The following is a 13341-nucleotide window of genomic DNA, read 5'->3' as shown; positions in this document are numbered from 1 at the left end:
ATTGGAAAAAACTACTTTAAAGTTCATATGGAAACAAAAAAGAGCCCGCATCGCCAAGTCAATCCTAAACCAAAAGAACAAAGCTGGAGGCATCATGCTACCTGACTTCAAACTATACTACAAGGCTACAGTAACCAAAACAGCATGGTACTGGTACCAAAACAGAGATATAGATCAATGGAACAGAACAGAGCCCTCAGAAATAATGCCGCATATCTACAACTATCTGATCTTTGACAAACCTGAGAAAAACAAGCAATGGGGAAAGGATTCCCTATTTAATAAATGGTGCTGGGAAAACTGGCTAGCCATATGTAGAAAGCTGAAACTGGATCCCTTCCTTACACCTTATACAAAAATTAATTCAAGATGGATTAAAGACTTAAACATTTGACCTAAAACCATAAAAACCCTAGAAGAAAACCTAGGCATTACCATTCAGGACATAGGCATGGTCAAGGACTTCATGTCTAAAACACCAAAAGCAATGGCAACAAAAGACAAAATTGACAAATGGGATCTAATTAAACTAAAGAGCTTCTGCACAGCAAAAGAAACTACCATCAGAGTGGACAGGCATCCTACAAAATGGGAGAAAATTTTCGCAACCTGCTCATCTGACAAACGGCTAATATCCAGAATCTACAATGAACTCAAACAAATTTACAAGAAAAAAACAAACAACCCCATCAAAAAGTGGGCAAAGGACATGAACAGACACTTCTCAAAAGAAGACATATATGCAGCCAAAAAACACATGAAAAAATGCTCACCATCACTGGCCATCAGAGAAATGCAAATCAAAACCACAATGAGATACCATCTCACACCAGTTAGAATGGCGATCATTAAAAAGTCAGGAAACAACAGGTCCTGGAGAGGATGTGGAGAAATAGGAACACTTTTACACCATTGGTGGGACTGTAAACTAGTTCAACCATTGTGGAAGTCAGGGTGGCGATTCCTCAGGGATCTAGAACTAGAAATACCATTTGAACCAGCCATCCCATTACTGGGTATATACCCAAAGGACTATAAATCATGCTGCTATAAAGACACATGCATACGTATGTTTATTGTGGCATTATTCACAATAGCAAAGACTTTGAACCAACCCAAATGTCCAACAATGATAGACTGGATTAAGAAAATGTGGCACATATACACCATGGAATACTATGCGGCCATAAAAAATGATGAGTTCATGTCCTTTGTAGGGACATGGATGAAATTGGAAATCATCATTCTCAGTAAACTATTGCAAGAACAAAAAAACCAAACACCGCATATTCTCACTCATAGGTGGGAATTGAACAATAAGAACACATGGACACAGGAAGGGGAACATCACACTCTGGGGCCTGTTGTGGGGTGGGGGGAGGGGGGAGGGATAGCATTGGGAGAGATACCTAATGCTAGATGACGAGTTAGTGGGTGCAGCGCACCAGCATGGCACGTGTATACATATGTAACTAACCTGCACATTGTGCACATGTACCCTAAAACTTAAAGTATAATAATAATAATAATAATAATAAAGAAAAAAAGAAAAAAGAAAAAAAAGAAAATTATAAAAAAAAGAAAACGGAACATGCATGGATCTATATATTTTAGTCTTGATGGGCATTGAATGAGCCTTCCCAATTCTCCACATCCTTGTCAATAATTGTGAGTCTTTTGAATTTTAGCCTTTTGGTAATGGCTTAATTTCAAAAATGTATACCTTTCCTTTTAATGGTAAAGGGAAAGGTGTAAAATAAGAATTTGGCCTCAAATATGGAAGGATTCATGGCACGAAAAGAATGTTTCCAAATTTAAGACAAAATTAGTCTGAATTTGTTACTAGATGAAATTGTCTTAACAATAGCTAGAGCTCTGATATTCATTGGAGCAACTCAAAGACAGAATATGATATTTTATGGCTCTACCTGAAGATGAAAAAATCTTTAGTGAATATCAAATTTGAGCTCATAACAACTTGCAGACATAGAAAAAGAATGTCAACTACCCATTGTGTCTAGGAAGTAACTAACTCTTCAATAAATGGTGCTGGGAAAACTGGATACCTGTATAAGTCCATGCTCACACTGCTAATACAGACATACTCAAGACTGGTTAATTTATAAAGAAAAGAGGTTTAATTGACTCACAGTTTCACATGGCTAGGGAGGCCTCAGGAAACGTATAACCATGGCAGAAAGGGAAGCAAACACATCCTTCTTCACATGGTGGCAGGAAGGAGAAGTGCAGAGCAAAAGGGGGAAAAGCCCCTTATAAAACCATCAGATCTCATGAGAACTCACTCACTATCACAAGAACAGCATGAGGGTAACCCCCCCATGACTAAATTACCTCCCACCAGGCCCCACCCATAGCACATGGGGATTATAGGAACTACAATTCAAGATGAGATTTAGGTGGGGACACAGTCAAACCATATCAATATCCATTTGCGAAGAATGAAACTAGTACACTATATCTCAACATATACAAAAATCAAATCGAAATGGATCAAAGACATAAATCTAAGACCTCAAACTATGAAACTACAAGAGGAAAACATTGGTGAAAATCTCCAGGACATTGGTCTGGGCAAAAGCATCGTGATCAATACCCCACAAGCACAGGCAACCAAAGCAAAAGACAAATAGGATCACATCAAGTTAAAGAGTTTCTTTGGAGCAAAGAAAATAATAAACAAAGTGAAGAGAAAACCCGCAGAATGGGAGAAAATATTTGCAAACTTCCCATCTGACAAAGGACTAATAACCAGAATATATAAGGAGCTCAAACAACTCTATTGGAAAAAAAAATCTAATAATCTGATAAAAAAATTGGCAAAAATTTGAATAGACATTTCTCAAAAAAGACATATAAGTGGCAAATAGGCATATGAAAAGGTGCTCACCATCATAGATCATCAGAGAAATGCAAATAAAAACTACAGTGAGATATCATCTCACCCCAGTTAAAATGGCTTATATCCAAAAGACAATAACAAATACTGGTAAGAAAGTGGAGGTAAAGGAATCCTCATACACAGTTGGTGGGAATGTAAATTAGTATGACCACTATAGAGAACAATTCGAAGGTTCCTCAAAAAACTAAAACTAGAGCTACTAGTTGATGTAGCAATCCCACTGCTGGGTATATACCTATATTATTCTGTTTTCACACTGCTGACAAAGACATACCTGAGACTGGGAAGAAAAAGAGGTTTAATTGGACTTACAGTTTCACATGGCTGGGGAGGCCTCAGAAACATGGCAGGAGGTGAAAGGCACTTATTACATGATGGCAGCAAGAAAAAAATGAGGAAAAAGCAAAAGTAGAAACCCCTGATAAACCCATCAGATCTTGTGAGACTTATTCACTATCATGAGAATAGCATGGGAATGACTGGCCCCCATGATTCAATTACCTCCCCCTGAATCCCTCCCACAACACGTGGGAATTCTGGGAGATACAATTCAACTTGAGATTCAGGTGGGGACACAGCCAAACCATATCATTCCACCCCTGTCCCCTCCAAATCTCATGTCCTCAAATTTCAAAACAAATCATGCCTTCCCAACAGTCCCCCAAAGTCTCATTTCAGCATTAACCCAAAAATCCACTGTCCAAAGTCACATCTGAGACAAGGCAAGTCCCTTCTGCCTATGAGCCTGGAAAATCAAAAGCAAGCTATTTACTTCCTAGATACAATGGAGGTACAGGTATTGGGTAAATACAGGCATTCCAAATGGGAGAAGTTGGCTAAAACAAAGGGCTTACAGGACCTATGCAAGTCCAAAATCCAGCACAGCAGTCAAATTTTAAAGCTCCAAAATGACCTACTTTGACTCCATGTCTCATATCCAGGTCATGCTGATGCAAAAGGTGGGTTCCTATGGTCTTGGGCAGCTCCACCCCTGTGGCTTTGCAGGGTACAGTCTCCCTCCCAGCTGCTTTCACAGGCTGGCATTGAGTGTCTGTGGCTTTTCCAGGTGCATGGTGCAAGCTGTCGATGGATCTACCATTCTGGGGTCTGGAGGATGGTGGTCTTCTTCTCACAGCTCCACTAGGCAGTGCCCCAGGAGGGACTCTGTGTAAAGGCTCCAATCCCACATTTCCCTTTCTCACTGCCCTAGCAGAGGTTCTCCATGAGGACCCCGCCTCCTCGGCAAATTTCTGCCTGGGCATCCAGGCATTTCCATACATCTTCCGAAATCTAGGAGGAGGTTCCCAAACCTCAATTCTTGACTTCTGTGCACCTGCAGGCTCAACACCACATGGAAGCTGTGAAGGCTTGGGGCTTCCACCTTCTGAAGCCACAGCCCAAGCTGTACATTGGCCCCTTTCAGCCATGGCTGGAGTGGCTGGAACACAGGGTTCCTAAGCTGCACACAGCACAAGGACCCTGAGCCCAGCCCATGAAACCACTTTTTCCTCCTGGGCCTCTGGACTTGTGATGGGAGGGGCTGCTGTGAAGGTCTCTGACATGGCCTGGAGCCATTTTCCCCAAGGTCTTGGGGATTAACATTAGGCTCCTTGCTACTTATGCAAATTTATGCAGCCAGTTTGAACTTCTCCCCAAAAAATGGGTTTTTCTTTTCTATCACATTGTCAGACTGCAAATTTTCCAAACTTTTTTGCTCTGTTTCCCTTTGAAAACTAAATGCTTTTAACACACCCAAGTCACATCTTGAATGCTTGGCTGCTTAGGAACCTTTCCCACCAGATACACTAAATCATCTCTCTTAAGTTCAAAGTTACACAAATCTCTAGGGCAGGGGCAAAATGCCACCAGTCTTTTTGCTAAACATAACAGGAGTCATCTTTGCTCCAGTTCCCAAAAAGTTTCTCATCTCCATATGAGAACACCTCAGCCTGGACCTTATTGTTAATATCACTATCAGCATTTTTGTCAAAGCCATTCAAAAAGTCTCTAGGAAGTTCCAAACTTCCCGCATTTTTCAGTCTTCTTCTGAGCCCTCCAAACTGTTCCAACTGCTGCCTACTACCCAGTTCCAAAGTCACTTCCACATTTTCGGGTATCTTTTCAGCAACTCCCCACTCTACTGGTACCAATTTACTGTACTAGTCCATTTTCATGCTGCTGACAAAGACATATGTAAGACTGGGAAGAAAAAGAGGTTTAATTGGACTTATATTTCCACATGGCTAGAGAGACCTCAGAATCATGGTGGGAGGTGAAAGACACTTCTTACATGGCAGTGGCAAGAGAAAATGAGGAAGAAGCAAAAGTGGAAACCCCTCAGATCTTGGGAGACTTATTCACCATCAGGAGAACAGCATGGGAAAGAGCTGCTCCCATGATTCAATTACCTCCACCTGGATCCCTCCCACAACATGTGGGAATTCTGGGAGAGACAATTCAAGTTGAGATTTGGGTGGGGGCATAGTCAAACCATATCAATACCCAAAAGAAAGGAAAGCAGTATATTGAAGAGATATCTGCACTCCCATATTTGTTGCAGCACTGTTCACAATAGCCAAGATTTGGAAGCAACCTAAGTGTCCATCATCAGATAAATGGATAAAGAAAATGTGGTACATATACACAATGGTTTACTATTCAGCCATAAAAAAGAATGAGATCCTGTCATTTGCAAAAGCATAGATGGAACTGGAGATCATTATGTGGAGTGAAATAATCCAGTCACAGAAAGACAAACATTGCATATTCTCACTTATTTGTGGGATCTAAAAATTAGAACAACTGAGCTCACGGACACAGAGAGTAGAAGGATGGTTACCATAGGCTGGGAAAGGTAGTGAGGGACTCTGGGGGAGGTGGGTTTATGAGTACAAAAACAAATAGAAAGAATGAATAAGACCTACTATTTGATAGCAAAACAGGGTGACTATAGTCAATAATAACTTAATTGTACATTTTAAAATAACTAAAGGAGTGTAATTAGATTGTAACATGAGGGATAAATGCTTATGGGGATGGATCCCCATTTTCCATAATGTGATTATTTCACATTGCATGCCTGTATCAAAACATCTCATGTACCCCACAAATGCATACACCTACTCTATATTCACAAAAATTAAAAAGAAAATAGAAGAAAAACAGAACTAATAATATCACAAGTTCAATTATACAAAAGGGAAAAAGAGAGAGAATTAAAGGTGAGGGGAGAATTGGACAGAAGGAAAAGAATTCTGGAAGTCCTAGATAGTAGTTCACAAACTTTAGTGTGCATCAAAATCACTTGGAGGCACTAATTACTGGGTTATATTCCCAAATTTCTGAATTAGCACATCAGGGATGGAGCCAAGAATGTTCATTTCCAACAAGTTCCCAGATACTGTTGATGCTTCTGCCCAAGGACCTCACGTAGAAAACCCCATAGGCTTAAGGAAGTGAGCTGTGAGTAGGGGGAAGACAAAGGAAATGGATAACACCAGGAAAATTATAATTGCCCTCCTAAAAAGGCATTACATTAATATTCCATCAAAAAAACTGATAAAAGGCTGTGACTGGTAACTTACAATATATTGGTAAAGTTTGATTGTTATTACTGTTTTAAGTAAGTAGAATTAAGATGACCATATATCTAGGCTTGTCTGAGAGAGTCTTAATTTTCTCCAATTTCCCAGCATAACAATTAGCAGCACTCCCTTTCTTTCTTGAGAGTAACCCAATTGAAACAATAAATTATATAGTTACCTTCCTTTTTCATAAGAATGAAATACAAAATATATGGAAGCTGTAAGGATGCTTCTTCTCTGTCTGCCTGGGCAAGAAATTAAATGAGCTGGTGCAAAGAAGCAACAAAGATCTTTATCTACTTAATGCCCTTTCAAAGGATCTTTGAAAAATACTGAGTAGCAGACACTGCTCAAGATAAAGAGACAGTACTGTGTACACCAAGCAGAGAAAAAACAATGAGTACCAGACTTGGAGCCAGGATGATTAATAGCTAGGTATTTCTTAGCCCAGAGAAAAGGTATGCCTTTTGGTGGCTGGGCCTTCTCAGGACACTCTTATAGGCAGGAAATAGCTATTAATCTCCAGATATTCTGACTCTGGGCATCTGAGAGTCAGAAAAGAATCTTGTTTTTCTACCAACAACTCAGGGAATTCAGATGTATGGAATCCATTGACCATAGTTTGAAGAGCACTTCAATCAACTTCATCAAAGTTTGATGTGTTACTCTCCCCAGTAGAAATGACATTTTAAAAGCTTAACCCAAAGGAATGAATTTATAACAAAAGAAATCCAGAAATCAACTAAATGTATACCAGAAGAGCACACAGGCACTCCTTTTCTCCACATAGAGAGGCCTATGTTAGGCCCAAGATCTCAATTCCATCCTTCCAGTACCAAAATAGAAGGGCAGGCTGGAAGAAGAAGGTCATCACAGTGGATAGAACCTGGAATTAGAGCATCTGTAACTACCTCGCCTCCTTCATGAAATTAGAAGTTCTCTAGTACTATCAGTAAATCATGGTGGAAGAATCCTTTAATTACTTCCATAAAATTCCTCAGGTCCCAGAACATCAAGCATTGTAATTTGGGTTGGAGGAGTCCTCCACAGTTGTCATGGGAGATATGATAGCATATTATAATCTGAAGGCACCTTGAGTGCTATAACCTGAAATTTCCTTTATTCAGTAGAATTTTAATCAAGTTTTCTCTGACTTGATTTCTTTTTTTTTTTCTCTGTAATGTAACCCTTGGGCAAGATTCAATTCTGACATCTTAAGGTCTGAATAAATATGCATTTTCCATTGAATTGATGATATAGCTATGCTGAGTGTATCCTTGACATTGTATCACCTTCTTGGTCATACATTGACATTATAATGTTATTTACTACAAAATTACATTGACAGCATCTTAGGAAAACTGAGAGAGCATTTTAGTTGCAATCAAAGAGAATATTGAAGCACATTTTGACAAAAACGACTTGGAGGGAAAAAAATAACACTACCAAACAGTGCTTCAACAAAATCGTCACAGATTTCAGAAAACAATTTAACTATATGAATGCTAGTTAGCAGTTTATTCTGGATCAATGACAGATAAGTGATTGAACTTTATTGAGAAAGACTTCCTCAAGAAATATAAAAGAGAATTTTGGCTGTCTCAGGAAGCAAAACAGAATTGAGAATCCTCTGCTTTTATTTTCAAGTACAAGGTAATATGATCACCTTCTCTTCACAGATTTTGCCAGATAACTATAAAAATTATAATCCACATCATAATGAATATTTTGTAAGTACGCATCTAGAAACATATATTTTAGTATAGAGGTAAGCCACAGAAGTATAGCATTTTGTTATTTTAATTTTAGAATAGGCCGGCAACCTATTTAATCCGAGAGCTTCATTTTGGACACATTGTTCAGGCTTATATTGTCAATATTTCCTCTTAGATCTGCATGTCTATTTCTCTCACATTACATCCCACTAAGTATTTTGGGCAGTGGAAGGAAAAACGAAAAAGTAAAATCATAGTAACTAGCATTCACAAAATGCCACCTATACACCAAACACCATACTAACCAAGCACATTACATGTAAAATCTCATTTACTCATGACAAGAACCTTATGAAGAAATACAATTATTATTCACACTCTACAGATAAAGAAAGTAACCACTGCAAAGGACAAACACTTCTCTATAGACACATACCTAGTAAGCAATGGAGTTGGGATTTGAACATGTCTGGCTCCAGCTATCACTCCTCTTGGAAAGAAAAGAAATGGAAAAAGTGAGGCCAGAGCGTGTGGATGGTGGAAAGGAGTCAAATACATCTACAAATGCTCCCAGCCCATCCTCATGGTTGCCATTCCTCTTTCCAGTTGGAAATCTGGTGGAATGGAAAGGTCTCTGACCCAAAGCCATGATGAGTGAAGCCAGAGGGAGATTTACTAGACCTTTATTGAGAGATGTTGCTGAAGTTCATCACCCAAGCAGTGATCTTCAGGGCAAGGAAATACAGTGATCCCACCAGAAATCTAGTGGACAGTCTGAGGGAGAGCCAAAAAAGTTTCCAACCTGTAGACAGCTGGGCAGGAGTCTCTCTGGTCTCTCTGAATAAACATCAGAGACAGCAGCAGCTGGGCTTCAGAGATTGGCTCACAACCAGTAAATTATGCAGATCCATTAATGTTCCATCATTGGTAGCCATATTACTTTAAGAACTTAGATGAGGGGTGTTTTTAGTTCCAAATTCTTCTTTCTTACTGTTAACTAAAATATTTGTCAAGATCTTCTGTCCATAGTGAAATCCTGTCAAGTAGCGTCCAAATTCAGTTCTGAACATCATTGACTTCTTTCCTAAAAATATCATTTGCTGAGTGACCAAGAAAATGTGAACAGTATTTGACCTGAAACTATTTAGGATAAAAATTATGTAAACTGCTTTCTTAATCAATTATTCAATACTATAACGTAAATTAACTTTTTTGTTGATATGAGTGCATAGTATACCAAAATAATCACACTCTCAGCCTCGATGTCAAATGATCCCAACATTTGTTCACTAGAATCTACTTCTAAAAGAATCACTCATTTGCATTATTTTTCAATTATAAACTTATGAAGGTTCAATAAAACAAGTGATTTTCAAGGGACTTTCAATTAAATGAACTTGCTTAGTTGTGTTCAATTAAGCACTAGACATGGAAGATGGGTGATTTTCAATATAAGAAAATATGCTACCAATGTGTTGCTTTGAGTCTAGGTGAAAAAAGTCATTTCTTAAATAATTAACTTGAATACAGCTATCACTTGAATCCCTGAATCTATTGCTAGAAATAATTACTGGTGAATTAGCTTTATATTTGATAATTTATAATATGGAATGTATATTATTCCATTTCATATATATGTGTGTGTATATATATGTACATTTATACATATATGTGTATGTATACCTACACATATATATGAAAGAAAAGAGAATACACACACACACACCTGTTTTAATGGCTCTAATAGGTTATAACTATATTGACAGAACATTTCAAAAAATATAATAACATGGAAATATGTGGTTAAAGGTCATGAAAAGATCATAGAAAGAACTACAAGTTACTGTCTCAAACTTCCCCTTTCCTTAATTATCCAATTCACATTCTTCATCATTTTTTCAAACTTTTCTTTATCTTTTCTAGTTCTTTAGGTGGTTAACTTCTCTTTCCTAAACAGTTTTGTATCTAAATTTTATTGTGTAGTTGGCTTTCATATATAGGCTATTGAGTTTCTAATATGATAAATAAGGATGATCTTCCCCATACTCTTTCATCTACTTCTTCTGCTAATATTGTTTTGTCACTGCTCTGACTAATTGAGTATGCAAATTCAAACAAGATATGTAAACCTACATTTCTTATTCTGAAAACCACAACCCCTTGACTTCTCATTTGATAAGCTGATGTTGCCAGCAAGGGTCAGTCAGGTGGAGATTGATAGGTACATAAATTTTCTCCCTATCAAAGAAAAGTGCTAAAATTATATTTCCTACTATATAGGTCCAAGACTATGACACCTGTGCTCCACAAAAGAGAAAGTTTTAGCATGAAGTTTAAATAGATTATCCTTGTCTTATGTCTTTATCATCTCTGAATTTTTTTCTAAGCTCTCAATCATTCTATATTCTATTAAATCTCCTTTTATCCCTGGAGAACTCTCTACCCAGATCTTCTGATCTCCTAATTGGGTCTGAGTTTCCTGGTACTTGTATTAACTCATCTAGTTATTTCCCAGAAAGCTTATAGTCCTTTTCAAGTTTTAAAAATTTTGACAGCTCTTTTAAGGTATAATTGACATGCAATTTTACATGCAATTAGATTTTTATATTTAAATATTTTAGACTTAGAAAAGAGTTGCAAATATAGTGCAGAGTTCCCATATATCCTTCACCTATAATCCTCTAATGTTAGCATTTTACATAATCCCATGCAATGATAAAAATTTTAAAATTGACATTGGTACAATACTGTATTACTCAGGGTTCTCCAGAGAAGCAGAACCAATAGGATATGTAGAGTTATGTAAGAGGGGACTTATGGGAATTGGCTCACGTGAGTATGGATGCTGACAAGTCTTACAAAATGCCACCTGCAAGCTGGAGAACCAGAAATGCCAGTGGCATAATTCAGTCTAAATCCAAAATCCTGAGAACCAGGGGAGGCAATAGTGTAACTCTCAGTCCGAGGCAGTAGGTCTGATAAATCTGCTGATGCAGGTCCCAGGGTTCAAAGGTGTAAGGACCAGTTCAGCTGTCCATGGGCAGGAGAACATGGATATCCCAGCTCAAAAAGAGAGAGGATTCACCCTTCCTCTCTGCCTTTGGGTTTCATTTGGACCTTCAATGGTTTGAGAGATGACTGCCCACATCGATGATGGTGGATCTTTACTTGGTACACTGACTCAACCCAGAAATGTTTTTACCAGCTATCTGAACATTCCTTAGCCCAGTTTAACCATCACAACTGCATAAAACTACTCAGGTGATGGATGCATTAAAATATCAGAAGCAAAGATTCCTGTACCCATACAGTTATTTTTTTAAATTAACCATTATGAACAGTATTTACTAAATTGTGGATTTTATTTAGATTTCACCAGTTTTCCCACTAACATTCTTTTTCTGTTCCAGTATCCAGAATCCAGCATTGCTTTCAGTTTCCATAGTTCTCTTTTAACCTATTATAGCTCCTAAGGCTTCCTTGTATTTTATAACTTTGACTTACTTAAAGCTTAACTGTCAGGTATTTTGTAAAAAGTTCCTCAGTTTGGGTTTTATCACATATATATCTACATGTGTGTGCCTCATCATGTATATGCTTTGATTTTAAAATACAGAACCAGTCTTGCATCTATTGGATGAACTGCCCTTGGTTGTATCTCTTTTTCATATTGCTGGATTCTATCTGATAATATTTTGTTGAAGATTTCTCTGTCTACAATCTAATCTTTTTGATGTATCATTTGATGCCTATCATTAATAGGCTTTTTTTTAAAACCCAGCCAGTAGTTCTTCAAATATCATTTTTTCTTGTTCTCTTTCTCTATTTTCCTTCTCAAATTCTAATCATGTATATAGTAGGTCATTTGATACTGTCCGAACTTACAGGAATGCTGTTTGGAGTTTTGGGTTTAGTTTTTTTGCTTCTTTCCACATTTTATGTTTGTGTTTGAATAACTTTTTATAGGCCTAATTTCAAGTTCACTGATTCTTTCCTTGTCTGTCTTGATTTTCCTAATGAACCTTTAAAAGACATTCTTCATCTCCTTACTGTTTTTCATTTCTAGCATTTCTATTATTTCTTCTAGTTTTCATTTCTCTACTGAAATTAATCACCTGATAATTGATATAACACCATCATTACAGTGTTTAACATATTAATTATAGTTATTTTAAATTTTCTTTAAAATAATCCAAATATCTGTATCACATCTGAGTTCAATTTTTACAGTGGTTTTCTTTCTTCTGATGCAATTTTTTTCTTGTTTTTTCATAAGCTTTGCAAATTTGTCAGGTATCTTATGCAGGACAGTAGAGACTGAGGTAACCAACTTTTTATCCCTGAAACTGGGCACATTTTTTCCTCTGCTATGCCTTTAATGCCAGAGCTTCAGGTAATCTAATTAGGAGATGGACTGTTTGAAGTTTGTTTCTGCAATGGTTACCGTCATTGCACACAGTCTTTAAATTTTTCTAGAAATATCTTTTAAAAAACAGCGTCTAATTTGTTTGGTTTTGTTTTTCAATGTCTGGCTCACCCTCAGCTATTAGTCATCACTCTGCTCACCTCAGAGTGTATCATACAAACTAATTGCTATTTAACACTTCTTAGCCTGGTGGTAAGGAGTTCAAGGTAGTCTTTTTTGTTAAGAATAAACTTGTTTTATCCAGATGCAATGTCCCTTACCTCAATATGTTTGCCCTGTTGGTAATTTAAGTATTTCCCTGCCCCTTCACCAGAGACAGGTTTTTCTAGTTCTCTTCCCCAACTGCAATCTGTTTTCACAAGTGTCTTAATAGCAAAAGTGTTTTATTTTCCCTGTCCCCATAGATTAAGGCTCCTGTCCTACAGAGTTCGAAGAAAAGTGCTCTGATAGAGTTTAGTGCCCCTTCTACATAGTATCTACTCTTCCCCACCCAGATTTTTACCATAAGGGAGACTTTTTAAAGTTGTCCAAATCTTTGCTTTGAGTCCCAGCAGGATTCATGGAGTGAAAAAAAAACATGCAATAGGATGAAATGTCCTCTCTCATTAGTACAGCCTTGATTAGCCCCCAGCATTTTACCACTCTTTCTAGTTAAACTCTTCTTTCCTATATCTGGCTATATCTTTCCCAGTAAAC

The sequence above is a fragment of the Pan paniscus genome, chromosome 6 (assembly GCF_029289425.2).
Source record: "Pan paniscus chromosome 6, NHGRI_mPanPan1-v2.0_pri, whole genome shotgun sequence".
Lineage (NCBI taxonomy): Eukaryota > Metazoa > Chordata > Mammalia > Primates > Hominidae > Pan > Pan paniscus.
The sequence above is the reverse complement of the archived record's forward strand: the minus strand, read 5'-3'. Positions refer to the sequence as shown.